The sequence below is a fragment of the Lithobates pipiens genome, unplaced genomic scaffold (genome assembly GCF_037356315.1).
Source record: "Lithobates pipiens isolate NorthernLeopardFrog02 unplaced genomic scaffold, aLitPip1_a1.2 Scaffold_19, whole genome shotgun sequence".
Lineage (NCBI taxonomy): Eukaryota > Metazoa > Chordata > Amphibia > Anura > Ranidae > Lithobates > Lithobates pipiens.
In genome coordinates this window covers 565,979,142-566,006,599 of record NW_027507764.1, presented here as the reverse complement: position 1 = coordinate 566,006,599, position 27,458 = coordinate 565,979,142, and the positions used below count along the sequence as shown (strand labels likewise).

Genomic DNA, 27,458 nt, shown 5'->3' with positions numbered 1-27,458 from the left:
ACGCATTTCGAATAATGCATATAATTTCTTCTTCAGGGAAGCCACTCTCTGAAGACACAAAATATCCAATAAATATACTGAAAACAATTGTTTATTTTGGACAATACACAGTAACCATACTGAACTACTCACATATCAGCTCTCTGGTTTAGGACTTAGATATTCCCCACCTCGGCCAAACAACTGCAAGACAAGTTTGGGCCAAAATCCGTCTGAAAAAATCAGACGGATTTTGCTGTCGGAATGTCCAACCGTGTGTACAGGGCATAAGACATCTAAAAATATATAAAAGAAAAAATACATATTATTATTATTATTCAGGATTTATATAGCACCAGCAATTTACGCAGCACTTTACAATATAAAAAGGAGACAATACAGTTACAATACAATAAAATACAAGAGGATTAAGAGGGCCCTGCTCAGAAGAGCTTACAATCTAATAGGGTGGGGCAGGTGGTACAAAAGGTTATAACTGTTGGGAATGAGCTGATGGAAGTGGTAGGAGATTAGTTTGAGACGTGATAGGCTTCCCTAAATAGATGAGTTTTCAGGGATCGCCTGAAGGTAGCAAGAGTAGGGGATAGCTGGACCAGTGGAGGTAGCGAGTTCCAGAGGATGGGAGAGGCTCTGGAGAAATCCTGGAGACGAGCATGGGAGGAGGAGACGAGAGAGCTTGAGAGTAGGAGGTATATAGTATAGAGAGTAGGAGGTATATATACTGAAGTACTGCTAAGGCCTCTATAAATCAAGTATGTGTTCTTAAAGTGGTTGTAAACCCTTACAAACCACTTTGACCTACAGGTAAGCCTAGATTAAGGCTTACCTGTAGGTTCAATAAATATTTCCTAAACCTATACGGTTTAGGAGATATTTACCTGAAGACAGCCACCGCTGTCTACGGTGCATGCGCCGTAGACAGCGGCGCGCAGGCGCACTGGGTAAGCCGCAGATCGCGGCAATATGCTGAGAGTGTCAGCTCCCGTGTGCATGCGCGGGAGTGACGTCATCGCTGCTCCGGCGAATCACAGCGCCGGAGCAGCAAGACCCACGGAGACCCACCAAGAAGATGGACGCTCGGAACTACAGGGGACAGCGGTGACTTCGCTGGCTCCTGTGTCAGGTAAGTGACACATAATGGACTACTATGCGATGCACAGTAGTCCATTATGCTTTATCTTTACAGGGAATCAAAGAGGAAGTAAACCCATATCTCCAAATTCCCTTCTCTTTTTTTTTGTTTTGCTGCTGCGTTATGACTTCCTGTTAGAGGGTGGCGACATTCGTTCTCCATAGTCTCACTATATGAATGAAAAAATGTAGCCACCCTCTTTTGCTTGCTCCCGAGATCGACAATTTCATGGGCATTAGGAATGAGAACTTTAGAAATACTTAACCTGGAGGGAAAACTTTGCGGGAAGTAAGAGCTTTAGATATATTATAATTTATAGAACAAACTTTGCCGGTATTAGGGGTAAGAACTTTAGATATACTATAATTTATAGAAGGAATTTCAAGTAAATTGGGAGTGTTATGCCGCGTACACACGACCGGACTTTCCGGCAGACTAGGTCCGAAGGGATTAGTCCGTCGGACAATCCGATCGTGTGGGGGCTAGTCCGCTCATTTTTCAAAAAAAAAATCAGACGGACCTAGAAATGTTTCAAATCTATCTGACAGACTCAATTCCGATGGACTAAAATCGGGAAAACCGTTAGTCTGTGTGCTGGTCCAATGGACCAAATACGACGCAAAGGAAGCTATTGGCTACTGGCTATTGAACTTCCTTGTTTAGTCCCGTCCTACGCCATCATGTTCAAAACGAACGGACTTACGAACGGACTATGCCACATACACATGGCCGGAAATTCCGACGGAAAAAGTCTGATCGGATTATGTTGTCAGAAAATCTGATCGCGTGTGGGCTCTATTGGACTTTTCTGTCGGAATTTCCGACTGAAAAAGCTTGAGAGTTGGATCTAAAATTTTCCGACAACAAAATCTGATCTGACTTTTTCCGATCGTGTATAGAGAATTTTGATGCACAAAGTGCCACGCATGCTCAGAAATTTTTTTGAGATGAAAGCTATTGGCTACTAGCCTCTACGTAGTCCTGCTGTACGTTTTGTACGTCACCTCGTTTAGAGCAATCAAATTTTCCGACAACTTTGTGCGACCATGTGTATGCAAGACAAGTTTTGCCCAAAATCCATAGGAAAAAATCAGACGGATTTTGTGGTCGGAATGTACGACCGTGTGTATGGGACATTAGTCCGTTCATGTCTGGCCAAGTTCGTTCATTCGTAAAGTCCATCGCAACTCCGGCAAAAGTCCGTCAGGAAGACCATTTTACCTAGTCTGCCGGAAAGTCCTTTCGTGTGTACGCAGCATAAGTTTTAGATAAGCTTTCATCTGGAGAGGAAGTTTCAAGGCATTAGGAGTGAGCAGTGCTGTATTTTGGCCTAGGCCAACAAGGCCCTGGACTAAGGCAGCACTTTGTGGGGGGCACCCCCCCACCTCCTCCCGAGTCAGTCCATTCACTCACTGCCGAGGTTGCTGGCTGCAGCATCTCATAGAGCAGAGCGTGTGGTGACAGTTCCCCCTTCTCCCTCCCCTCCACACAGACAGGAGAGGAGAGAACTGGTCCGCCTCCTGTGTTGTGATTCCAGCAGGTGCACATGGAGCCTGCAGGGTCGGTCTGCGGCTTCAGCTGGAAGCTTCATTCTGCGTATCCTGGAGGGGGTGAGAGGAACTAAGATACCAAGTCTCCTCACTGTCTCTCCTTACAAACCTCAACGCTTATCTATGCTCCAGCTTTCACTTTGTTTCTCCTATCCCCCTCTTATCTGAAATAAGGACAACTCTCTGATAATGAACCCTCTGTGTCCTTGGTGCAGGCGGAGGACTGTGCTTTTCTTCTCTGCATCAATGGACACATGTAAACTGCTGTTTACATATTTGGTAACTCTTTACAGCTATTTGCAGGCTGGTGCTTCTGGTGTCTGCTTGTAAGACCCCTTTCACACTGAGGCATTTTTCAGGCGCTTTTTGAGCTAAAAATAGCGCATGTAAAGCACCTGAAAAACGCCTCCCCTACAGCCCCATTATGAGAGTCCGAGGGCTTTCACACTGGGGCGGTGCGCTTGCAGGACATTAGAAAAAAGTATCCATAAAGCAGCATCCTTGGGGCTCTGTATACACCACTCCTCCACCGCCCCTGCCCATTGTATTGAATGGACACCGCTGCCGAAGTGCCTGCAAAGCGCTTTGGCAGCGGTGCTTTTTCTTCCGCCGCTAGCGGGGGTTAAAAGGGCCCCACTATCGACCGAAAAGCGCCGCTAAAACAACGGTAAAGCGCCGCTAAAACTATCTTATCACTAATGCGGCCTGCTGGCAGTGTGAAGGGGGTCTATATGTGGCTATCCTTTCATAGCTACCTGTATGCCTAATGCTGCCTTCTGACATATGAACACAACTATCATTTCTGATCATAGATCAGTCTGGATTTTATTACCCATCCTTCTGACTACATTAAGCCCAGGATGTGGGTTAGAAATCATGTGAATTTCAAACTGACAATGCAGTGCGACTTGGGGGGCAATTTGGCAGACATCTGTGCAGGAACAATGTCTATACTAATCGCACCACAAAGTCACCAAAAGTAGTGCAGGAACTACTTTTGGAAATCGGTGCGGCACTACAAAGTCGGCATCGTACCAATTCGGACAGTGCCATTGCCAGCAATAGCCACCTATTTTGCATGCGATTTGACATGTTAAATCGCATGCCAAATCGGCCCGATGTGAACGGGTGCTTAAAGAGGAACTGCAGTCTGCCCACATAATTTGGTATGATTATGATGCAATTGGAGACCCTTATTGGGCACTGTTGGGGCTGCGCTGATGGGCACTGGTGAAGCTGCACTGATAGGCACTGATCATGCTACATTGATGGGCACTAATGAGGCTGTGCTGATTGGCACTGATCAGGCTACATTGATGGGCACTGATGAGGCTGTGCTGATGGACACTGGTGAGGCTGCATTAATGGGCACTGATGAGGCTGCACTGCTGGGCACTGAGGCTGCATTGATGGGCACTGGTGATGCTGCTTTGATGGGTACTGATGAGAGCTGCATTGATGGGCACTGGTGAGGCTGCATTGATGGGCACTGGTGATGCTGCATTGATCGGCACTGGTAATGCTGCATTGATGGGCACTGATGAGGCTGCCTTGATGGGCACTGATGGGGCTGCCTTTTCAAAAAAAAACTCAACAAAAATTGTTGACAATGGACTTTTTAGGCATAGATATAAATATAACAAAAAAAGGGGGAAAAGAAAGAGATAAATTTAAAACAATTTTTATTTTTCTAAAAAGAAAAAAAACCAACAAACCAGTTCTCAATACTTCCTATCCTGTCTAGCGTATTAGAGGTACATCACAGTCTGTATATATTCCCATAGGTATCCAACATAGGGACATTAAGGAAAAAATGACCATCAATACAGGAAGTAATTTGCATAGACAGGATAACGATTAAGGATCAGCTCAGAGATATTTAGATGCTCTACATGTTTCGCGTTCATCATAATGCTTCATCAGGAGCTTATAATTTTTATTCCCTCTGGGTAACCAAAAAAAGAAAAAGAGAGGTGTCTCTACAGGAATAAAATAGTATTGTAGCCAATATGTCATATATAGATAAGCCCACAAGGAGGCAAGAATTCAAAAAATATATAGGGCAGGAAAAAGGATTATATAAACCATAATCTTCCAATTGATCCAATCAAGAGTTCCAGACTGTCCTTGAGGGAGAGGGGGATAGAAAGATCACCCCTCAATGCTCTCCTCACCTCAACAACCGGGCAGAAGTATTGAGATCTGGTTTGTTGGTTTTTTTCTTTTTAGAAAAATAAAAACAATTTAAATTTATGTCTTTCTTTTCCCCCTGTTTTTGTTATATTTATATCTATGCCTAAAAAGTCCATTATTGTCAAAAAATTTTGTTGAGTTTTTTAGAAAAGTTAATTATCGGGATGTGGTATGTGTGTTTTTATGTAATGTATGCCCAGGACCAACCTGTGGCAGATACACACCAAATTTAAAGATGAGGCTGCCTTGATGGGCACTGATGAGGCTGAACTTGGTACCCACTTTTAAGAGGTAAAGGTGGGGCTATAAAAGGAAAAAGTGGAGCCTAAAGAGGAAGGGGTGTGACAGATGACAGGGCAGGTCTTACACAGGGAGGGGCGTGGCATTGACATAAAGGGGTGTGTCATATTTAAATTAGGGGGTCACAAGTTTAGTCAGACCTAGGGCAGCACAAAACCTAAATACACCACTGGGAGTGACAGCTTTAGATATGCTATAATTTATAGGAGGAATTTAATGGGCATTAGGAGAGAGAATGTTAGATAACTGCTGGAAAGGGAATTTCAGGGGCATTCAGGAGTTTTTTTTTAACAGCATTACAAAAGGTGGAAGAGATGATTGTCCACGAGGAAAAGCAAACTGTATAAATGTAAAATATGCGACAGTTATAGAAAAACTTGGTAAAAACATCTACCAGTTCCAGACTCAAGAATCCACTTGGTCGGCAATTTTATTGGGGTCCAAGGGAAGGGAGAAAAGAGAGTCAGGGCTAGTGCCTGCGCAGACTCTAATGCCGCGTACACACGATCAGAAAGCTCTGATGGTTTTCCCAACGGAATTCCGACGGAATTCGGCTCAAGCTGTCTTGCCTATACATGGTCACACCAAATTCTGATCGTTTATAACGCGGTGAAGTACAACATGTACGACGGGACTAGAAAAAGGACGTTCAATAGCCAGTAGCCAATAGCTTCTGTCTCTTAGTTGAATCTGAGCATGCGTGATTTTTGGCGTGTCGGAATTGCATACACACGATCGGAATTTCCGATAGAAAGTTTTTCCGTCGGGAAAATTGAGAACATGCTATCAATTTTTGGCTGGCGGAAATTCGGACAGCTAAATTCCGATGGAGCATACACACAGTCCCATTTTCCAATGAAAGCTCTCATCTGTCTTTTTCTGTCCAGAATTCCGATCGTGTGTACACGGCATTAGCAAGCAAAGCGTGAACTTCCATTCCACACAAGGAAAGGTCCGAAATGGTGGTTCAGGAGATTGGGCTTTGGATAAACTTTAACCTGAAAAAGGAATTTTAATGGGCATTAGAATGGAGAATATTAGATATACTTAACCCAAAGGGGTTAGGAGTGAGAGTTGTAGATATATGTAACCTGGAGAGAGAATTTTGGGGGGGCATTAGAAGTAAAAAACTTTAGATAAACTTTAGCCTGGAGAGGGAATTTCATGGGCATTATGGCTGTGGCCTTTAAGCCAGGTACACACTAACGGAGCCGCTCTACTAACCATGCAAGGTTAGTCCATCGATGGTTGTTAATCTGTTCCATTACTTTTGGCCCCTTAAAAAGTGTGAGGCACATATACAAACTGTTGTAATTCCTACACCGTTCACTTGATTCGGATGTAAATACCCTCAAATGAAAGCTGAAAGTTGGCAGTTAAAGCACATCTTGTTCGTTTAATTTCAAATCCATTGTGGTGGTGTACAGAGCAAAAAAGATTAGAATTGTGTCGATGTCCCAATATTTATGGACCTGACTGTAAATAGTGTATTTGCCTTTCGTAAATCAACCCCATGGAGTCTAAAGCCGATGAAAATATTGCAATAATCATTCGTTATTTTTTTGCATGCTATTCTCATAACGGAAATTTACTAAATTTACAAAAATTCTCGTACGGCAGAATACAGCTTCGAAAGTGATGTAATGTCTTGTTTGTTTCATTTCAAATCCATTGTGGAGGTTTATAGAGCCAAAAAGATTAGAATTGTGTCGATGTCTCAATATTTATGGACCCGACTGTACATTGTAAGATAAATTGCTCTCAGGGTATTTTTCCCCAGTGCTTAGTGAATGTGGTGAAACTTCACTTTCCAAAGAAAAAGCATTTTTGCTTGGACATGATTGGAGAGGATGGTGGAAGTCAGAAGAGCTTCACCCCGTTGACTAAGAACATTCCCTTGCTGCGCTCATCTTCTTTTGCAACAGTTCTTTTTACCTTTAGTCAATCATCCCCCATGTCTCAAACCCATGCCTACCACTGGTGGCACAGGCGATCCACACAAGTCCCTAACAGTTGAGCTTCCAATTCCTAGGCCCTCTGTACAGTGTGGTATCCCTTTCTTGCCAGAGGCAGCAATTCCATACTATAAGGCAGTGGTCATCAACACTGTACTAACAGGCCAGGTTTTATGTATTACCTTGGGGAGATGCAGACTAGAATACTGCAATCACTGATTAGCAAATGATATCACCTGTGATATATTTCAGTTATCTTGCAAACCAGGCCTGTTGGTGGGCCCTGAGGACAGGGTTGATGACCACTGCTATAAGGGATGCCTTTCCTTGTAATGGCTACATTGCAATAAGCTGCAATGGAGAAGGTGCCCTACTGTTCTGGAATTTTCTAAGTTCCGCCAAAGTGCCAAGAAAACAGTTCAACAGTTCAGGGCTCATCAGCCTCATTAGTAGCTGCCAAATGCAACACAAAGTTAAAAAAAAACAGTACTGGAAGAGCCTGCTGTGATTACCGCTACCTATAAATCATAATTAAACATCAATTAAAATTTCTTATGTAATCAAAATAACAAAAAAAAAAAAACTGTCCTGATCAAATAGTCTTAGAATCAATAGCAGCCTACTATTACTTACAATATCCTCCAAAATCCTTTCTGTGCTAGGGCCCTATCTTTCCTGTCTTCTGGGCTAAGCCCTGACAAACTATTCCCTGCCCCCCACCACCACCGCCACCACCACCACCACTACTACTACCACCATCCAAGAAGAGCACTTCAGTGGCCAACAAAAGCTCTGTTATTAAATGGGATAGGTTGAATAGATTGATGGGTAAAGCTTCTCCCAGTTAGGCAATTCAAGATTCTAAGAACAAATTGAAATTAAATCAAGACAGTACCTTACTGTATACTGAAGGTGTCCTACCTAATATAAGTAGCAGCTGGTACTTTTAGTGTTTTTTCCAAGGCTCCCAAGGGAGGATTTGTGTTTTTAAATTGGATGACAGCCCCACTTTAAGATGGGAAATAATAACATTATGAAGGTTTGTAGGAGTGTCCATGTGTCTTTTGTTAGTGCACTTAGTATGATAAAATTACTTTGAAGGTACCTGAAGCTGTTGGCCAGTTTGTCTCTTCTCTCTGTAATTATTTCATTATTATCTTGCGAATATGCTATGAGGTGCAGTATTCTCACCGGCACCATCCACATCACTGTCTTCATCCACATCACTGTCTTATGCCTGCATTCTACAAGAATGGCTAATGCCACATACACACGACCGGACTTTTCGATGCACTAGGTCCAACGGTCTTCCCGACGGACTTTCAGCGGAGGTCCGACGGACTTTCTGAACGAAATGGACTTGTGCACACACGACCGGACTAAGTCCATTCGAAAGTCCGTTCATTTTGAATGTGATGACGTAAACGGGACTAAACAAGGAAGTTCAATAGCCAGTAGCCAATAGCTGCCTTTGCGTCGTATTTGGTCCGTCGGACCAGCATACAGACGAACGTTTTTCCTGATTTTTAGTCCGTTAGACTTGAGTCTGTCGGATAGATTTGGAACATGTTTTATTTCTAGGTCCATCGGACTTTTGGGGAAAAAAAGTCAGCTGGAGCCCACACACGATCAAATTGTCCGATGGATTCTGGTCTGCCGGACCAAGTCTGCCAGAAAGTCCGATCGCGTGTACGCGGCATGAGAACCATGGGTCTGGTTTATCTAGTTGGGTTTTCCTAAACTCCCTTGTACCCTCCGCTCCACCCTCCATGGCAGACCCCTGTAGCAATGGCCCTTAAGCTTCAAACGCCATATTATACAGTGTTCTCCCAACAAGGTTGTGCATCACAATAAAGAACCATTATGGAAGCTCTTTGGGTAGGATTGTAAAAGTAAAATTTTTATTGATACAAAAAAATAAGAATAAAAATGAATGCGGCTATGTATGAAGTATTGCACATATTGCTTGTAGCATAACAACGTGCCAACATAGGTAATCCACAACATTCAGCAACCCCTACGTGGGGTATAGCTACACTATTATTATTTTTCTATGGGTAGAATTGGGTGAGACCATACTTGATGTTTCCTGTTAAAGTCAAGATTTGCTTATAACTTCAGCTGCTTTTATCTCTTAGTCTATTGATCTTTTTTTTTTTAACAAGCTTTTTGGTTTTACAGAGGGTCCATTTACACTATTGAAGAGGTTGGCCAGGTGCAGTGGGGTGTCAGTCAGAGTAAATGGCACCCATTTCTCCAACGCGTGTATTACCACGGCATAAAGGTTGATCAGCAGCTAAGGGTCTCCTCTGATTATGTATTATTTCGACTTTGTGGTTTTTGATTTTTCCATACAATCTCTACTTTTCTCAAAATATAGGGACTCACCAGATATGTCATAAACAGGCACACATAGTCAGAGCAATGGCCCATGTCTATACCTCAAAAAATATATATTGTGTAATGATGTGGGGTAACATGCCTGTGTAGTAGAATATGTCAACCTCTAGTAGATACTGTATAAATAAGGTCTTTGTTACTTTTTTGTTTGTTGTTAATAAGCAGACCAGGCAGCTCATTAGGACACCTAATAATGACTGTTTCCTATAGTCGGCCCTCCAGTGTTTTCTATTGTCATTCTTCCTTTGTTCCGCATTGTTGATCAAGCAATCAGCTTTCATGCACCTGTTTTAAGCCACCGGTTCAAACATTACCTGTATTTACTATGTACATAGAGGGGGTCATTTAAGCTGTTTGTACAGTCAGGGATTCCGATGGTAGATTGTTTGAAGCTAATTGTATCTGGAAGTGAACGGGAATAGGTCAGCACAATGATACCGTAGTGCAGGGGTCTCCAAACTTTCTGAACAAAGGACCAGTTTACTGGCATTGGGTAGGGGGGACCGTGACCAGCACCAGTAGAAGACACCCTGGTGTCGCTGGGAGTAAACAATACTCCATCATTGGTATAAGTTGGAGAAATGGTGCCCCATTGTTGCTATCGGGGCAGGGAGTCGTGTCTTATTGTTGGTATCAGGGAAGCAAAAGCCCCCCATCATTGGTGTCAGTGGCAGGAATTATGCCCTGTTGTTGATATCTCTTTGAGAAATAATGCCCTGTATCAGTGGGAGGAAAAGTTCCCCAAGGGCCAGATAAAGGCAAGCAAAGGGCTACATCTGGCCCATGGGTCCCCGAATTGGAGACCATTGCCATAGAGCAGGGGTCTCCAAACATTCTGAACAAACGCCCGGTTTATTGTCCTTCAGACACTAGGAGGGCCGGACTGTGGCCAGCTGGAGTGGAAATTTACCTGGCATCAGTGGGAGTAAACATTTGGTATTAGGCGGAGGAATAGTGCCTCATCATTGGTATCATAGGGAGAAATAGTGCCCCATTAGTGGTGTCAGTGGGAGAAATGGTGCTCCATTGTCAGTTTCAGATGGCAAAATAGTGTCTCGTATCAGTGGAAAGAATAATGCCCTAAGGGCCAGATAAAGGCAAGCAAAAGGCCGCAGTTTGGAGACTACTGCCATAGAGAATCAGCCTTCTCCAATATTCTGCCAACCTTTGCAAATCAATCTGCTTCCCACCACGGCTGGTGGCGGCTGGTCATATGTAACCGCTTGCCGACCAGCCGCCACAGTTTTACTGAGGCAGAATGGCACAGCTGGGCGAAATGACGTTATGTTACCTTGCTTTGCCTTTTGGCCACTAAGGGCGCACGCAACCCCTATGCGGCTACCGCGATCGCTCGTGACAGAGCGAGAACTGGTTCTTTCAGGGGAGAGGAGACAGATCGTGTGTACATACTATGTATGAACAGCGATCTCTCTCTCTCCTCCTAGACAGTCCCATCCCCCCTACAGAAACACACACAGGGAACAGAGTTAACCCCTTGATCGCCACGTAGTGTTAACCCCTTCCCTGCCAGTGACATTTACACAATAATCAGTGCATTTTAATAGCTCTGATCGCTGTATAATTGTCAATGGTTTCAAAAATGTGTCAAAAGTATCTGATGTGTCCACCAAAATGTTGCAGTCTCGATAAAAATTGCCACCATTACTAGTAAAAAAAATAATAAATTATAATAAAAATACTATAAATCTAATCTAATTTAAAATATTATTAAAATAAAGTGAGCAGGGGTAATGAGCTATATCAGGGAGAGGGGGAAGACAGTGGACTACCCTTAATTCTTTTGAAAAGTATTTCAAGCTTGATCCATGTGTTTTGTTGATTGTGGTCTTTTATGTGTTTTTTTTATATATGTAAGTATTTTATAAGGATGTTTATATATAAGAATTTATATATATAAGAATTTGAAATAATGTGGAATGTTTTTTGTATATGTGAAAAATATCTTAATAAAAAGATCTAAATAAAAATTTTTAAAAATGCTATAAATCTATCCCCTATTTTGTAGACCCTATAACTTTTGCGCAAACCAATCAATATAAGCTTATTGCGATTTTCATTTTTACCAAACATATGTAGAAAAATACATATTGGCCTAAACTGAGGACATTTTTTTTTTTTTGATAAAAAATGTGGGATATTTATTACAGCAAAAAGTAAAAGATAATGAGTTTTTATCAAAATTGTCGCTCTTCTTCTATTTATAGCGCAAAAAAATAAAAACCCCAAGGGTGATCAAATACCACCAAAAGAAAGCTCTATTTGTGGGGGAAAAAAAGGATGTCAATTTTGTTTGGGTACAACATCGCAACACCGCGCAATTGTCAGTTAAAGCGACGCAGTGCAGTATCGCAAAAAATGGCCTGGTCATTGAGCAGCCAAATCTCCCGGGGGTGAAGCTGTTAAAGATGTAACATTTTGAGAACTTTTGAAGCCATGAGAAAAATTGAAAAAAAAATTCAGTGTGGAGTAGTTTTAAAAATTGAAAGTCATTTTGTAACTCGGGGATGGTGAAATGTATATAAAAGTATTATGCTTGAAATAAAAGTACAGCTTATTTAGTAAATAAAGTAAACTTGCTTTTTAGGCTGGGTTCACACTGCTGCGGCAGCGAGAACCGGATGTGATTCGCACCGCACTGCAGTGCAAATCACATGCGATCTCTGTGCGATGCGAGTTCAGCCATACAGATAGTATGGCTGAATTCGCATCGCACCCGCCGCAAACTCGCACGGGACCCTTTTTTTGGTCCGCAGCAAAATCGGATTGCATGGGTGTTCACACCATGCGATCCGATTCCTGTCCGAGTTTGCAGATCGCACTGCGATATGCGAACTGATCTGGGGGTGTCATTAACGTTTCACTGACACTCCCAGCAGTCCGCATAGGGCAGTGTGAACTGCCGGCGGGAGGCATGCGATGCGGGAAAACGCCGCGGATTTGCGGCGTTCCTGCATCGCTCCAGTGTGAACCCAGCCTTAAAATGTTATTACTTTTTTTTTATTACAAATGGAATAACAAGGACAGTATATGATAAGAACATCTCACCTATACATGAGAACAAGTAACCCCTGCCCCCACCCTTATAATAATTTAAAAGCTTCCCGTCAATATGGATTTTCAGTTATGGGTAATAATATTGCTCTATGAAGAGCTTGATGAACGTTCTCCTGATTTCCAGGTGTAATTTTCTCTATAAATGAAGGGATTGTGTATTTTGGGAGGTCGTGGTTTGTAATATTTCCTTACCTGAAGATGCTGCTGGTGAAAAAACACTTTGTGATGATCCAGAATGAGAACTCTGGAGGGAAGAGCTCCTCGCACTTTCATTCTGGTCCTCATCATTTCATTCCATAAAGTATCCATAAGGTCTTTAGGGCACCTTTGGCATGCCGGGATGTTTTTTGTCATCCTTGTAGCATTTGGAAAATAATATTTCTTCTCAGAAGGAAAAGAAAAAACGATTTACTGAGCAGACTATAGGGAAAGATTATGCTGTGATGGTGAACACTGATTCGAATAATTTAAATGTTATGAAGATAAACTAATTTGTCAGACAAAATTACTCTCTTATCCGTCAATTGAGGCCTGAGAGGACATCAACTATCATCTACTCTATCCCAACAATCATCCAACTGTAGGAGGTACATGATGGAGTTTACAAGCAAACTAAACTGGATCTTTCCCCTGCAGTGCCCCCTAGTGGCGTACATGCATATTTCTTTTGTTTGAGAACTGCATTGAGAAGTACAGTGTTACTTGAATTGTATTCCAGAATTTGCTTATCTTCAGCTGAGAGAACTTGCAATAGTTTAATGGCGCGTACAAATGATCAGACATTCCGATAACAAAATCCATGGGATTTTGTCCGATGGATGTTGGCTCAAACTTGCCAATGTTGTCAGAAATTCCGAACGTCAAGAACGCGGTGACGTAAGACGAGCCGAGAAAATTGTTCAATAGCCAGTGCGGCTCTTGTGCTTGATTTCGAGCATGCGTAGAACTTTGTGCGTCGGAATTGTGTACACACACGATCGGAATTTCCGACAACGGATTTTGTTGTCGGAAAATTTGAGATCCAGATCTCAAATTTTGTGTGTCGGAAATTCCGATGGAAATTGGAATGTGGAGCCTACACACGTTCAGAATTTTCGACAAATAGCTCCCATTGAACATTTTCCGTGTGTACATGGCATTAGACTTTATATAAAGTCTCCAAAATCTTTCATTAAAGTGTTACTAAACCCAGGAGCCTGCATTCACTATATTTGGTCTTCCACAGTACACAGAACATGGGAATGCAATTGTTTTAGTAAATATAAACTGCTAAATACCTTTTCTCATCAGCAGTATATAGCAGTCTTGTGACTTCTATCAGTGTGCAGCTGAGCACTGGTTAAAGCTTGTAGGAGGAGTTTTCATTCTACTGTTGACTGTCCTATGAGGCTGCGTGACCCCTGACTCTCTGTCTGGACAGTGCTGATTGGCCCTGTGCTGATCACATGCACCCTCCCAAGCAAAAAAAAAACTCTCTAGCAATACACACCAAACTGAGCTTGTGCAGAGTGCTTCCAAGACTTTCGTCTTTTATGTTTAATAGATTTGCAAAGATTTCAAACAAACTTCTTTCACCTTGTCATTATGGGGAATTGTATGTAGAATTTTGAGGAAAATAATGAATTGAATCCATTATCCATTATGTAATAAGGCTGTAAAATAACAAAATGTGGAAAAAGTGAAGCGCTTTGAATACTTTCTGGATGCACTATAGATGGATCGAACCTTGTCTGGTCCCTGCTGAAACTGCTGAGTTTTGATCCATCTTTGGCCAGCTTTAGGGCTCATTAATACATGCATCGCACTCTATAGAGCGATCTGTAGAGGATCGCTTTTCAGAGAGCACTTGACAGGCGGTGAGGTGTTATGCTGAACGGCCCTATTCACTTGAATGGGTTGAGTGTGGAAATGCGACTGCGGGATAGTTTTTTCTATGTAGGATGTGTATACTCCCGTACCGATGCCTTTGCAACTCAAGAGGAGCGGTTGGAGGGGTGGTAAAATGCATTTTTATTACTGCCCCGCAGCCACAAGGTTTGATATGAATAAAAGTTGACATCCATAAGTACCCAACTGTGAGCACCCAATGGTTGGACACTTTTGCTGGATAGCTTGGTCTTTATGTAAAGGTGGGGAAAGCATAAATAAAAGTGTTTGAAATGTAATGTCTTACTGTCTAACTCAATGTGCGGTGGCAAAGAGGGTGGGCTTTAACACCGGTATGCTGCATATGTGCATCCATAGGTGGCAGAGGTTTCTGAGCTTTCGTTCTTTCTTTATTTTTTTCTTTCTTATTCTTTATTTTTTTTTCTCTCTTTTTCTTTTGTTCTCTTTTGCTCTTTTATTATCTCTATTTATTTCTTTCTCTCTCTTTATTTTTCTATCCTTTGTTCCCTATTTTTTTATATCTCTTTCTTTCATTCATTCTTTCATACTCTCTCTCTCTCTCTTTCTTTCTATCATTCTCTTTCTTTTGCTCTTGTATTTGCTCTCTCTCTTTCTCTCGATCTCTCTCTATTTCCCACTTTTCTCTCTATTTCTTACTTTCTCTTTCTTTCTTTATCTCTTTCTATCTCATTCTCTCTCTTTTTCGTTAACATTCTCACTTTCTTACTTTCTCTTTTCTTTACTTTTTTCCTCCTCTCTCTCTCTCTCTCTTTCTTTCTCTCTCTTCCCTTCTCTCTCTTTCTTCTTTTCTCTTTCTCTCTTTCTAGCATTCTTTCTTTCGCTCTTTTATTCGCACTTTCTATTTCTTACTTTTCTTTCTATCTTTCTATCCCTTTCTTTTTCTCTCTTTCTTTCACTTTTTTTCTTCCTCTCTCTTTCTAACTCTCTCTCTCTCTCTCTTTTATTCTCTCTCTCTCTCTTTCTTTCTTACTTTTCTTTCTCTCGTTCGCTCTCTCTTTATAACTTTCTCTCTCGCTATCTCTTTCTTGCACTCTCTCTTTCTAACTTTCTCTCTCTCTCTCTTTCTCTATCTCTTCTCTCTCTTCCTTTCTTTTTCTTTCTATCATTCTCTTTCTTTTGCTCATATATTCTCTCTCTCTTTCTTACCTTTCTTTCTATCTCTCTTTCTTTCTCTCTCTCTCTCTCTCTCTCTCTCTCTCTCTCTCTCTCTCTCTCTCTCTGTCTCTTTCTTTTGCTCTCTCTCTCTCTCTCTTTTTTATTTCTCTTTCTTTCTTTTTCTCTCTCTTTCTTTGTCTCTTTCTCTTTCTTTCTTTCTCTTTGTTTTTCCCTCTTTTTCTTTCTTTGTCTTTATCTCTCTGTTTATTTATTTCCTTATTTCTTTATTTATGACAAATACTTATTTACGACACTTATATACTAACTTTGGCACCTAAAAATTCCCATCTACAAATAGGTATTACCATAATGCTATTATAAAAATAACAAATGTCTTCAAGGGGGAAACAATTTTTGCAATATTATTTTTATTATTAGTAACATTATCTTGGCTCTTCTTTCTTTTTCTCTCACTCTCTTTTTTTCTCTCTCTTTCTTTCACTCTCTTTATCTCTTTATTTCCCTCTATCTCTCTTTTTCCTTCCATCTTTATTTATTTATTTTTTACAGGTATTTATTTTTGATACTTATATACAGTACTCACTTGGAACCTAAAAAGTCCCATCCACAAATAAGGATTCCTGTGACGCCATGACTTCCTCTATGTCTCATCCTAGCCATGTACACTCCCTCTGTACACGCTTCCCCCTGTATGTACGTGTGTAGAGCCTGGAGTGGGAGGGAGGAGAGCCAGCTCCATGCTGCTCCCCTGTTTACAAGGCGTGCCTGGCTGACCCACTCTCAAGCCAACCCCTTCCATCCATTGCCTAGCCTGGAGGGGGGGGGGGGGGAGCTAGGGTGGGGCTCTGCCAGCCCCATATAACCCCCTCGCTGGGCTGGACAGATTAGAATTAAAAAGAAAAAAAAATCACTAGGAGGACAGCAGCATCTGGGGACAGACTGTGACATCTGATTGTGAGAGGTAAGTCTGGGGCACAGGGCTAACTTTCCACACAAAGCTGCTGGGGGTTTTAATTCTCAACATTTTGCTAAACCTTTGTGTATCAGTACTGCTTGGACCAAGAAAAAGGGGGGAAAGGACCCCCCAAAGCTTGTCCTGAAAATGTAACTGTTAGTGCATATAACAAACAAAAAAAAGGATCATGGACAGTAAGCAACTGTTTTGGTGTGAGTCAATAATACATAATAATATAATAATAATAATACGGCTATAATCGCCTTAAGCGCCGTGGAACTGCAAGTATTCGTACGTGCAACAGTTGGGGCACTACAATTGCCAACATGCCCTGATAATGGGTGGCAGCGCTTGTTGGGTCTGGTAGCTGACATTGGACTGTTGCAGAAGATGTACTGTAGGAAGGATTATATAATGTTCTATTTTTTTATTATTATTATTATTGTTTATATTATTTGTATTTATTTTATTTATAGAATTTTCTTCTTCTTCTTCTTCTTCTTCTTCTTCCTCTTCTTCTTCACCTTCTTCTTCAATTTCTTCTTCTTCTACTTCTTCATCTTCTTCACCTTCTTCTTCAATTTCTTCTTCTTCTTCTTCTTAATCTTCTTCACCTTCTTCTTCAATTTCTTCTTCTTCTTCTTCTTCTTCTTCTTCTTCTTCTTCTTCTTCTTCTTCTTCCTCTTCTTCTTCACCTTCTTCTTCAATTTCTTCTTCTTCTTCTTCTTCACCTTCTTCTTCAATTTCTTCTTCTTCTTCTTCTTCTTCTTCTTCTTCTTCTTCAATTTCTTCTTCTTCTTCTTCTTCTTCTTCTTCAATTTCTTCTTCTTCTTCTTCTTCTTCACCTTCTTCTTCAAGTTCTTCTTTTTCTTCTTCAATTTCTTCTTAAATTTCTTCTTCATCTTCTTCAATTTTATTTTCTTCTTAAATTTCTTCGTCTTCTTCTTCTTCTCTTGTTCAATTTCATTTTCTTTTTTTTTTTTTCATCTTCTATTATTATAACTATTTGTTTTACTATATATTTTTTATGCATTTGCTTTTTATCAAGAGCAGTTTTTTTTTTTTTTTTTACTATTCTTGTTACTTTGTTGTTATTTTTATTACACTGCACAGTACTGGTGCTTCGGCTATAGATAGATGCTCATAGATGGAATCACTCATTGGCATTTGAAGGGGGCTCCAGACTGGAGGTATCAGGAAAATTCAGATAATACTTGACCACACACACACACATGGGGCACAATTCATGCAATTTCAACCTGGCTATCAATTGCAACAATGACCAATGTGACTTACCCTTGGCAGTTTCTATCTACACCATGAAATGGTCAAAGGTAGGTCCCCCACCCCGGTCCCCCTTGATCTTTTTGGGTAGCGTTTTAGCTTTAAAAGCTGGTTGAAAGTGTCAGAATATTGCTGAGTGTGTGTCCAGCAAATCCTCCCCCAGCCATACAGTCTTATTCTTCTCCTTCTGTAGCAAAAAAAAGAGTCTCAGACTTCCTGTTACAAGATCTGAAGTTCAATATTAACCCCTTCAGCTCTCGTACCTGTATACCCTGTATAGACCAGCGTGATATTTACATTTCCACCATGGGTCTGTTTATTCCTCTGTTGTTGTTAATAAAAATATCAAAGTGATACATAGTTGGGGACAAGCTTGGCTTTCTTTTGGCAATAATGTCCTGGAATATTGATTTTATTTTCTATGTAATTTATAAATCCTGCATAATTTTTTTTTCTTATTATATTATTTATCCCATTTAAAATCACAGTAAAATATATCTCTAGTACAGAGCATGGATACGTTATCCATCCCCAAAAAAAGGCATTTTTTAATTTTAAAATAATAATAAAAAATAAGAGAAATATAAGTGCTAAGGTGATAAAGGGAGGAAGGAGTTTATTAGGGCTGATTGAGTTAACAAGGGGTTAGTAAGAGGTTAAATAGGATTATATTTATTACATTTTTGTACTAATTTTTTTTTATTTTATTTTTTATTTTTTTACCAAAATATGGTAATATGGCATTGTTTGTAAACAAATAAATAAAAATAAACTAAAAAAATAAATAAGGGGTTAAATGGAAATAAATGTATTTTATTTATTTTTTGCTCTCATTTTACTAAGCTGATGTTTCTAGCACCAGTCTGGTGCGTTTCTGTTCACCGGTTCAGGTGCACATTTTTTCTTTACCTGAATCTGCAACTGAACCGGACCCAAAAACGCACAGGACCCTTTTTCATAACCGCACCTCGGCCGTCCCGGACATGTGTAAACCGGCTCCATTGAGAACCGGTCACGTTCACGTTATACGAATCGGATGTGGTTAAAAACGCATCATATTCGTATATATGTGAACCCGGCCTTACTTGCAAATGAAAAGGATTTTTTTGTTATTAAAAAAAAAAAAAACCTTCAGAAGAAAGAGCAGAAGGGGAGGAAGACGTTAATTATAGCTGATTAAGGGTTAACAAGGTGTTAAATAGGAATATGTTTATTCATTTTTTTTTCTACTAATATTATATGTCTGATACAAAGCATGGCAAAGTTGCTTGCAAATAATAATAATAAAAAAAAAAAAAATGTAACAAAAATTTAAAATCTGCAGGAAAAAAGGAGAGAAGGGGAGGAAGGATTTATTTAGGGCTGACGAGGGTAACCCAAGAGGTCAATGGGAATATATGTATCTGTTTATTTATTTTTACTGTCGTCGTTTTTTAACTGATGTCATGTGCAGCTCAAAGGTCACGCATTTCACCTACATATGAAGGAAATAGTAAGTACAATGTAAGCATACATTGTTACATTGTATATACTCAGTAACATGTACAGCATTTGACAGCCGCCCTTGCTGTGCAATACATCGAATTTTCCAGCTGTCATTTTGACAGCCGGTAATTGCCAGGAATAGCAGCAGGGGGAGCAGCTTAGGAGATACATAGTAGAAACAACCTACATTTTGACAGCCCTGCTCTGTAACACATAGCAATTCCCAGCTGTCATTCTGACAGCCGGTAATTGCTGGTAATAGCAGCAAGGGGAGCAGCAGCACAGTAGAGAAGCTGAACATGGAAGATAAATTGTAGAAACTTTTGATGAAATTTCTGCAGGACATACCTCCTACGTTTAAAATCCTTAAATGGTTAATAGAGATGTTAAGGCAGGAACTGTTCCAGAAAAGTCCCCTAAAAAATCCATGTCATTTGGAGGGGTTCCGGTGACAACTGTCCCTCACTTTGGAAGGGTATCCTTTCACTTCCTGCTGAGTGTACAGGACAGAAAGGGAAGTCTAATGAGTCACAGATAGTATTTGTGAACTTCAGCAACTTTATTCAGTCTAAGGTCATTTCTAAGGGCAAAGGAGCACTCTTCAGGTTTAGAGGAGAAGAGATTTAACCTCTGAATCTGGAAGGGCTTCTTCACAGTAAGAGCTGTGAAAACGTGGCACAGGCTCCCTTAAGTTATCTAGCCAGCTGAGTTGATTGTTTAGAAAAAAAAAGTAAATCCACCAAAACCCCCCCCCCCCCAATTTATATATATATATATATATATATATATATATATATATATATATATATATATATATATATAAAATATATATATATATATATATATATATAGTGTATGTATATATATACACAAACACACACACACACACACACACACACACACACACACACACACACACACACATATATACACACACACTATATAACCAAAAGTATTAGGACACCTGCCTTTATGCGCACATAAACGTTATTAGCATCCCAATCTTATGCCCTGTACACACGGTCGGACATTCCGACAACAAAATCCATCTGATTTTTTCCAAAGGATTTTGGCCCAAACTTGTCTTGCATACACAGGATCGCACAAAGTTGTCGAAAAGGTGACGTACAACACGTACGACGGGACTATAAAGAGGGCCAGTAGCCAATAACTTTCGTTCTTCTGAGTTTTATTCTGAGCATGTGTGGCACTTTGTGTGTGTCGGAATTGTCTACACACAATCGGAATTTAAAACGAACGGATTTTGTTGTCGGAAAATTTTAGATCCAGATCTCAAACTTTGTGTGTCGGAAATTCCGACTGAAAAAGTCAGATGGAGCCCACACACGATCGGAATTTCCGACAACACAATCCGATCTCACATTTTCCGTCAGAAAGTCCGACCGCATGTACAGGGCATTAGTCCGTAGGGTTCAACATCGAGTTGGTCCGCCCTTTGCAGCTATAACGGCTTTGACTCTTCTGGGAAGGCCGTCCACAAGGTTTAGGAGTGTGTCTATGGGAATGTTTGACCATTCTTCCAGAAGTGCATTTGTGAGGTCAGGCACTGTTGTTGGACGAGAAGGCCTGGCTCGTAGTCTCCACTCTAATTCATCCCAAAGGTGTTCTATCTGGTTGAGGTCAGGACTCTGTGCAGGCCAGTCAAGTTCCTCCACCCAAAACTCGCTCATTCATGTCCTTATGGACCTTGCTTTGTGCACTGGTCCAAATCGTTTGGTGGAAGGGGGAATTATGATGTGGGGTTGTTTTTCAGGGGTTGGGCTTGGCCCCCTAGTTCCAGTGAAGAGAACTCTTGTAAACCCATTGTCACAATTTGTTACAAGTGACATTCAGATTTGTGAATATCCCCCGGTATGAGGTATCTAGCAATGTGTTTTGCACTCTTGGGTTACGGCATGCTTTGTGTTTTCATCATAACAGGCAGAGGGGTGGAGCGTGTTTGAGTAGATCATATACATAGAAAACAATCTGGATGGCATGTTGATCACCTATACAGTGTCTGGCTTGTGTGACGAGATCACAGTGTTATTACGTTGATTGAAACAATGTAGAAAGTGATTTTATTTTTTAAATCATAGAGCTGATGCTGAGTAATCATAAAGGGCTCAGAGCCTGGATGTTGTAGATGAAAGTTATGTTGGCGGTGCCTACCTTGGATTGAATGCACTACAATATAACATTTACAGCGATCAGTGACACCATTGCAGCATATCTAAACACCCTTTCCTTGGTGACGGGCCCATTTAAACATAGATGTCAGTTTCCCGTAGACAGATCAGTGAATAATAAGAATCCAGAGTGGTGCACTTTGCAGGTTACTGAGTTGTGAGAGGAGGAAGCCGGGATGGTTGGTGTAAAAAGGCCGCAGCTGCTGCAGAACCTCATTGTACAGCCGGAGGCGGCAGTCATTATTCAGTGCTGAGGCGTCTTCAGCTTATCCTGGCTTAGCCCAGAGACACACAGGAGGGGATCCCGGACCATCTGTACAGGGCCACTTCAAAAATCATACTATAGTCAGCATTCTATGGGGTGTGTCACCATAGTGCTCCTGGTGTCATGGTGGACTGGGGTGACCTCATACAGACCGAGTACATTGGAATCTATAGAGAGCTGGGACACCAGTCAGATATTCTTGATTCATAAATTAACTTCATTGTTTGATATTAAGACCACCAATTGTAAAATCGATGATAAGATTGTGGTTTATGGAGTTCTCAAGTCTCTAACAGCCACACACATGGACAAGAATTTTTTAAAAAAAAGTTAAAATCCACTCTTCTTCCTCACCCTTCATTCTTCTTCCTTGTTCTTCCACACTCTTCTTCTTTATTCCTCTTCCTTGTTCTTCTTCCTCTATCTTTTTATTTCTCACTCTTCTTATTCATTTTCCTTCCTCGTTTTTCTCCCTCATTCTTCTTCTTCACTCTTCTTCTTCATTCTCCTTCCTTGTTCTTCTTCCTCACTCTTCTTCTTCATTTTCCTTCCACGTTCTTCTCCCTTACTCTTCTTCGTTCTCCTTCCTTGTTCTTCTCCCTACTTCTTCTTCCTCACTCTTCTTCCTCATTAGCCTTCCTTGTTCTTATCCCTTGTTCTTCTTCCTTACTCTTCCTCTTCATTCTCCTTTCTCACTTCTCTCTCGTTCTTCTTCATTTCCTTCCTCGTTCTTCTCTCTCTTTCTCCTTCCTCACTCTTCTTCATTCTCCATCCATGTTCTTCTCCTTTGTTCTTCTTCATAACTCTTCTTCTTCATTCTCCTTCCTCGTTCTTCTCCTTTGTTCTACTTCCTCACTCTTCTTCTTCATTCTTCTTCCTTGATTTTCCCCCCTGCTCTTCTTCCTCACTCTTCTTCTTCATTCGCCTTCCTTGTTCTTCTCCCTCTCTTTTCTTTTTCACGCTTCTTCATTCTCTATCTTCGTTCTTCTCCCTCATTCTTATTCCTCACTCTTCTTTTGCATTCTCCTTCCTCGTTCTTGTCCCTCATTCTTCTTCCTCACTCTTCTTCTTCATTCTCCTTCCTCGTTCTCCTTCCTCACTCTTCTTCTTCATTCTTCTTTCCTGTACTTCTAACTCGTTCTTGCTCACTCTTCTTCATTCTCCTTCTTCGCTTTTCTTCCTCACTCTACTTCTTCATTCTTCTTCCTTGTTTTTCTAACTCGTTCTTGCGCACTCTTTTTCATTCTCCTTTCTCGCTCTTTTTCATTCTTCTTCCTTGTTCTTCTAACTTGTTCTTGCTCACTCTTTTTCTTCATTCTCCTTCCTCACTTTTCTTCCTCACTCTTCTTCTTCATTCTCCTTCCACATTCTTCTTCCTCACTCTTCTTCTTCATTCTTCTTCCTTGTTTTTCTATCTTGTTCTAGCTCACTATTCTTCCTTCTCCTTCCTCACTCTTTTTCTTCATTCTTCCTTGTACTTCTAACTCGTTCCTGCTCAGTCTTCTTCATTCTTCTTCATTCTCCTTCCCTGCTTTTCTTCCTCACTCTACTTCTTCATTCTTCTTGCTTGTACTTCTAACTCGTTCTTGCTCACTCTTTTTCATTTTTCTTCATTCTCCTTCCTCACTCTTCTTCTTCCTTGTTCTTCTAACTTGATCTTGCTCACTCTTTTTCATTCTCCTTCCTCGCTCTTCTTCTTCATTCTTCTTCCTTGTTCTTCTAACTTGTTCCTGCTCACTCTTTTTCATTCTTCTTCATTCTCCTTCCTCGCTCTTCTTCCTAGTTCTTCTAACTCGTTCTTGCTCACTCTTCTTCATTCTTCTCCATTCTCCTTCCTCACTTTTCTTCCTCCCTCTTCTTCTTCATTCTCCCTCCTCGTTCTTCTCCCAGGGTGTGGTGCAGATGTTGACCTTGTATTTATGGACTCAGATAACAGACAGGACTGCATAACACAATACAGATTAGATATTGTAACTGCAGATAAAAGTAACACTGATGATATAATGGATATTGATCATCGTCTAGCACTGAGGTCACTCTGTATAGGACAAGATATCCGTCAATGAAGGATTATAGAACTATAGAGTATTACATCTTCACCACTCTCTGTATAGACACATTAATAAATAGAATAGAAACAAGGACACATACAATACAAGTAATAGAAACGGTTTGTTGCATTCATTGCAAGAATTTAAAGCAGCACTAAGAACCGGAGTACTTACCTCTGCTCCAACGGTTCGACATCAGTGACTTCCCACACTAGCACTGGCTACTTCTAGGTGCTGGTGTTGAGCCATCTTGATTGGCCAGCACAGTATGACATCATCGAGCGACATCATACTGCACCAGTCTATGAAGATGGTTGAGCACCAGCACCTGGAAGAAGCCAGTGCCGGTGTGGGAAGTCACTGATGTCGGACCGTTGGAACAGAGGTGAGTATTCTGGTGCTGATGTGCGGCCACCTTGATTGGCTGGGGCAGCATGAAATCACTAGTACGCAAGCACGGGAGTCACTTTTTCTGACATACTGGTACTCTGCAATAAAGAGCCTTCCTGCTCATCACTTGTCATTTTTTTATTTATTTTTTTGGGGGGGGTTGGGGGTTTGGGGTGGTATCTTCCACTTTAATACACCTAATTTCTTCACCTAATTGAAGTCCTGAACGTTGTATGGATAATTCATACCTCGACGCACAGAAAATGCATTGTACTGTGTTTTGTTTTTGTTTTTTTTGGTTGTGGTCAAAATTTTAATTGAATAATTATTAAACAAATATATATAGCTCTTTAGCAAGGCAGTAGTCGTCTTGCAGGTGTTTTTGGAGTAATTATCATGTTGGAATACTGCCCTGCGGCCCAGTCTCCGAAGGGGATCATGCTCTGCTTCAGTATGTCACAGTACATGTTGGCATTCATGGTTTCCTCAATGAACTGTAGCTCCCCAGTGCCGGCAGCACTCATGCAGCCCCAGACCATGACACTCCCACCACCATGCGTGACTGTAGGCAAGACACACTTGTCTTTGTACTCCTCACCTGGTTGCCACCACACACGCCATCTGAACCAAATTAGTTTATCTTGGTCTCATCAGACCACAGGACATGGTTGCAGTAATCCATGTCCTTAGTCTGCTTGTCTTCTGTTTGCGGGCTTTCTTGTGCATCATCTTTAGAAGAGGCTTCCTTCTGGGATGACAGCCATGCAGATCAATTTGATGCAGTGTGTGGCGTATGGTCTGAGCACTGATAGCCTGACCCCCCCCACCCCTTCAACCTCTGCAGCAATGCTGGCAGCACTCATACGTCTATTTCACCAAAGACAACCTCTGGATATGACGATGAGCACGTGCACTCAACTTCTTTGGTGGACCATGGCGAGGCCTGTTCTGAGTGGAACCTGTCCTGTTAAACCGTTGTATGGTCTTGGCCACCTCGCTGCAGCTCAGTTTCAGGGTCTTGGCAATCTTCTTATAGCCTAGACCAGTGATGGCGCACCTTGGCACCCCAGAAGTTTTGGAACTACATTCCCCATGATACTCAACTACACTGCAGAGTACATGAGCATCATGGGAAATGTAGTTCTAAAACATCTGGGATGCCAAGGTTTGCCAACACTGACCTGGACCATCTTTATGTAGAGCAACCATTCTTTTTTTTCAGATCCTCAGAGAGCTCTTTGCCATGAGGTGCCATGTTGAACTTCCAGTGACCAGTATGAGAGAGTGAGAGTGATAACACCAAATTTAACACACCTGCTCCCCATTTACACCTGAGACCTTGTAGCACTAACAAGTCACATGACACTGGGGAGGGAAAAATAGCTAATTGGGCCCAATTTGGACATTTTCACTTAGGGGTGTACTCACTTTAGTTGCCAGCGGTTTAGACATTAATGGCTGTGTGTTGAGTTATTTTGAGGGGACAGCAAATTTACACTGTTATACAAGCTGTACACTCACTACTTTACATTGTAGACAAGTGTCATTTCTTCAGTGTTGTCACATGAAAATATATAATAAGAAAATGAAAATGAGACATTTTGATGCAGCTCAAATGCTAGTTTACAATGAACATTTAACTGGGGTGGCAATGAAACGCAGGAGAAAACACTTAAAAAAAAAAAAAAAAATATATATATATATATATATATATATATATATATATATATATATATATATATATATATATAGTGCCAGGAGGTAATATTGAGCAATGATGCCGACAGTAAGAATACTGGTGCCTATGCCCTAGGGCATTAGTAACTGGCTGCTTACCTCTAATTAAATGTGATTATTATAATGCGCATTTGTCAGTATTTTTTTAATGGCAGCCGCACCACACAAATAAAATTTCCGGTAATGTGATTGGCGTCTCGCTGTGAATGCGGGGTGACAGCTGACTGCTGCTTTGCCCATTAATTCACTTATACTGTGCTGGCATGTGGTCACATTTGACCTCATTCCATTGACTTGTTTACTGCTTGTTGTGCCCCGTTCTAACCGTCAGCCTTCTGGCTCCATCTAGAGGAAGCTGGCTGATCTGCGGCAAAGGTGAACGCTGAGCAGAAATAATTATTCAACCAGATCAACCCCAAAATCAAATTGCAGCTACAAGTGTAATATTAACCTCAAGTGGATGTAAACCGCAACTAGATGATAGTTGATGAAGCTCTGTGTATTTTTTTTTTTTTTTTTTTTCATAAAATGCTTTTTTTCATTATTTTTGTATTTCTGTGCTGCTGATCTCCTCTTGCCTCTTTCAGCCACTACCTGCCTATATACAGTCGCTATACATCTTCTGCATACCACTGCTCTGGCCTGATGCCATTGATGGTGACAACTGCAGAACATACCCGCTCAATGCATGTTGGCACGGCTGCTTTTAGTCTCCAAGAGGGGCACTTGTGACAACACTGGAGGGAATTTGGAGACAGTTGTCACCCCCATAGCAGGAAGTGCCTGGACAAAGATGTTTATGGCAGGATTTTTTTTTCTTTTCTTATGAAATCTGTTGATTTAAAACAATTGAGGATATATATATACACAGGGCCACCATTAGAAATCAAGGGGTCCTATATTGCCTCCCTGACAGGCCCCCCACTCTTGGTCAAGGAAGACCGCTCGGGCCCCCGGAATCACTGGCAAGGTTATATGGGGGAGATTGGGGCTTGTGATGTTGCTGATTTAAAAAGATTAAGGATATATACCCAGGACAACCATTAGAAATCAGGGGGCCCCGTATAGAACATATGACAGGCCCTCCTCACTCTTGGTCAAGGAAGACCGCTCTGGCCCCTGGAATCCCTGTTAAGATTATATGGGGGAGATTGGGGCTTGTGATGAGGCTTATCTAAAAAGATTGACAATATTTATACCCAGGGTCACTATTAGAAACCAGGGGGCCCCATAAAGCCTACCTGACAGTAACCCCCCCCCCCCCCATCCCTTTCCCACACACACTAGTTCAAGGAGGACTAATCTGGCCCCTGGAATCCCTGGCAAAGTATTATCGGGGAGATTGGGGCTTGTGATGATGCCAATTTTAAATGATTGAGAATATATACCCAGGATCACCATTAGGGGGCCCCATATAACCTTTCCAACATTCTTCCATGACCTTCCATGCTTGGTCATGGAAGAATATTCTGG

General features: G+C 41.2%; 1 protein-coding gene across 1 annotated transcript in view; it reads left to right on the top strand.

Annotated features, from left to right (window-relative positions):
* Positions 1-16,437: 16,437 nt before the first annotated feature.
* The window catches only part of NDRG1 (N-myc downstream regulated 1), a gene marked incomplete in the record, with an annotated part of 99,259 nt that continues 88,238 nt past the window's right edge, over positions 16,438-27,458 (top strand). Inside the window, 1 exon segment of the mRNA XM_077493371.1 lies at positions 16,438-16,590.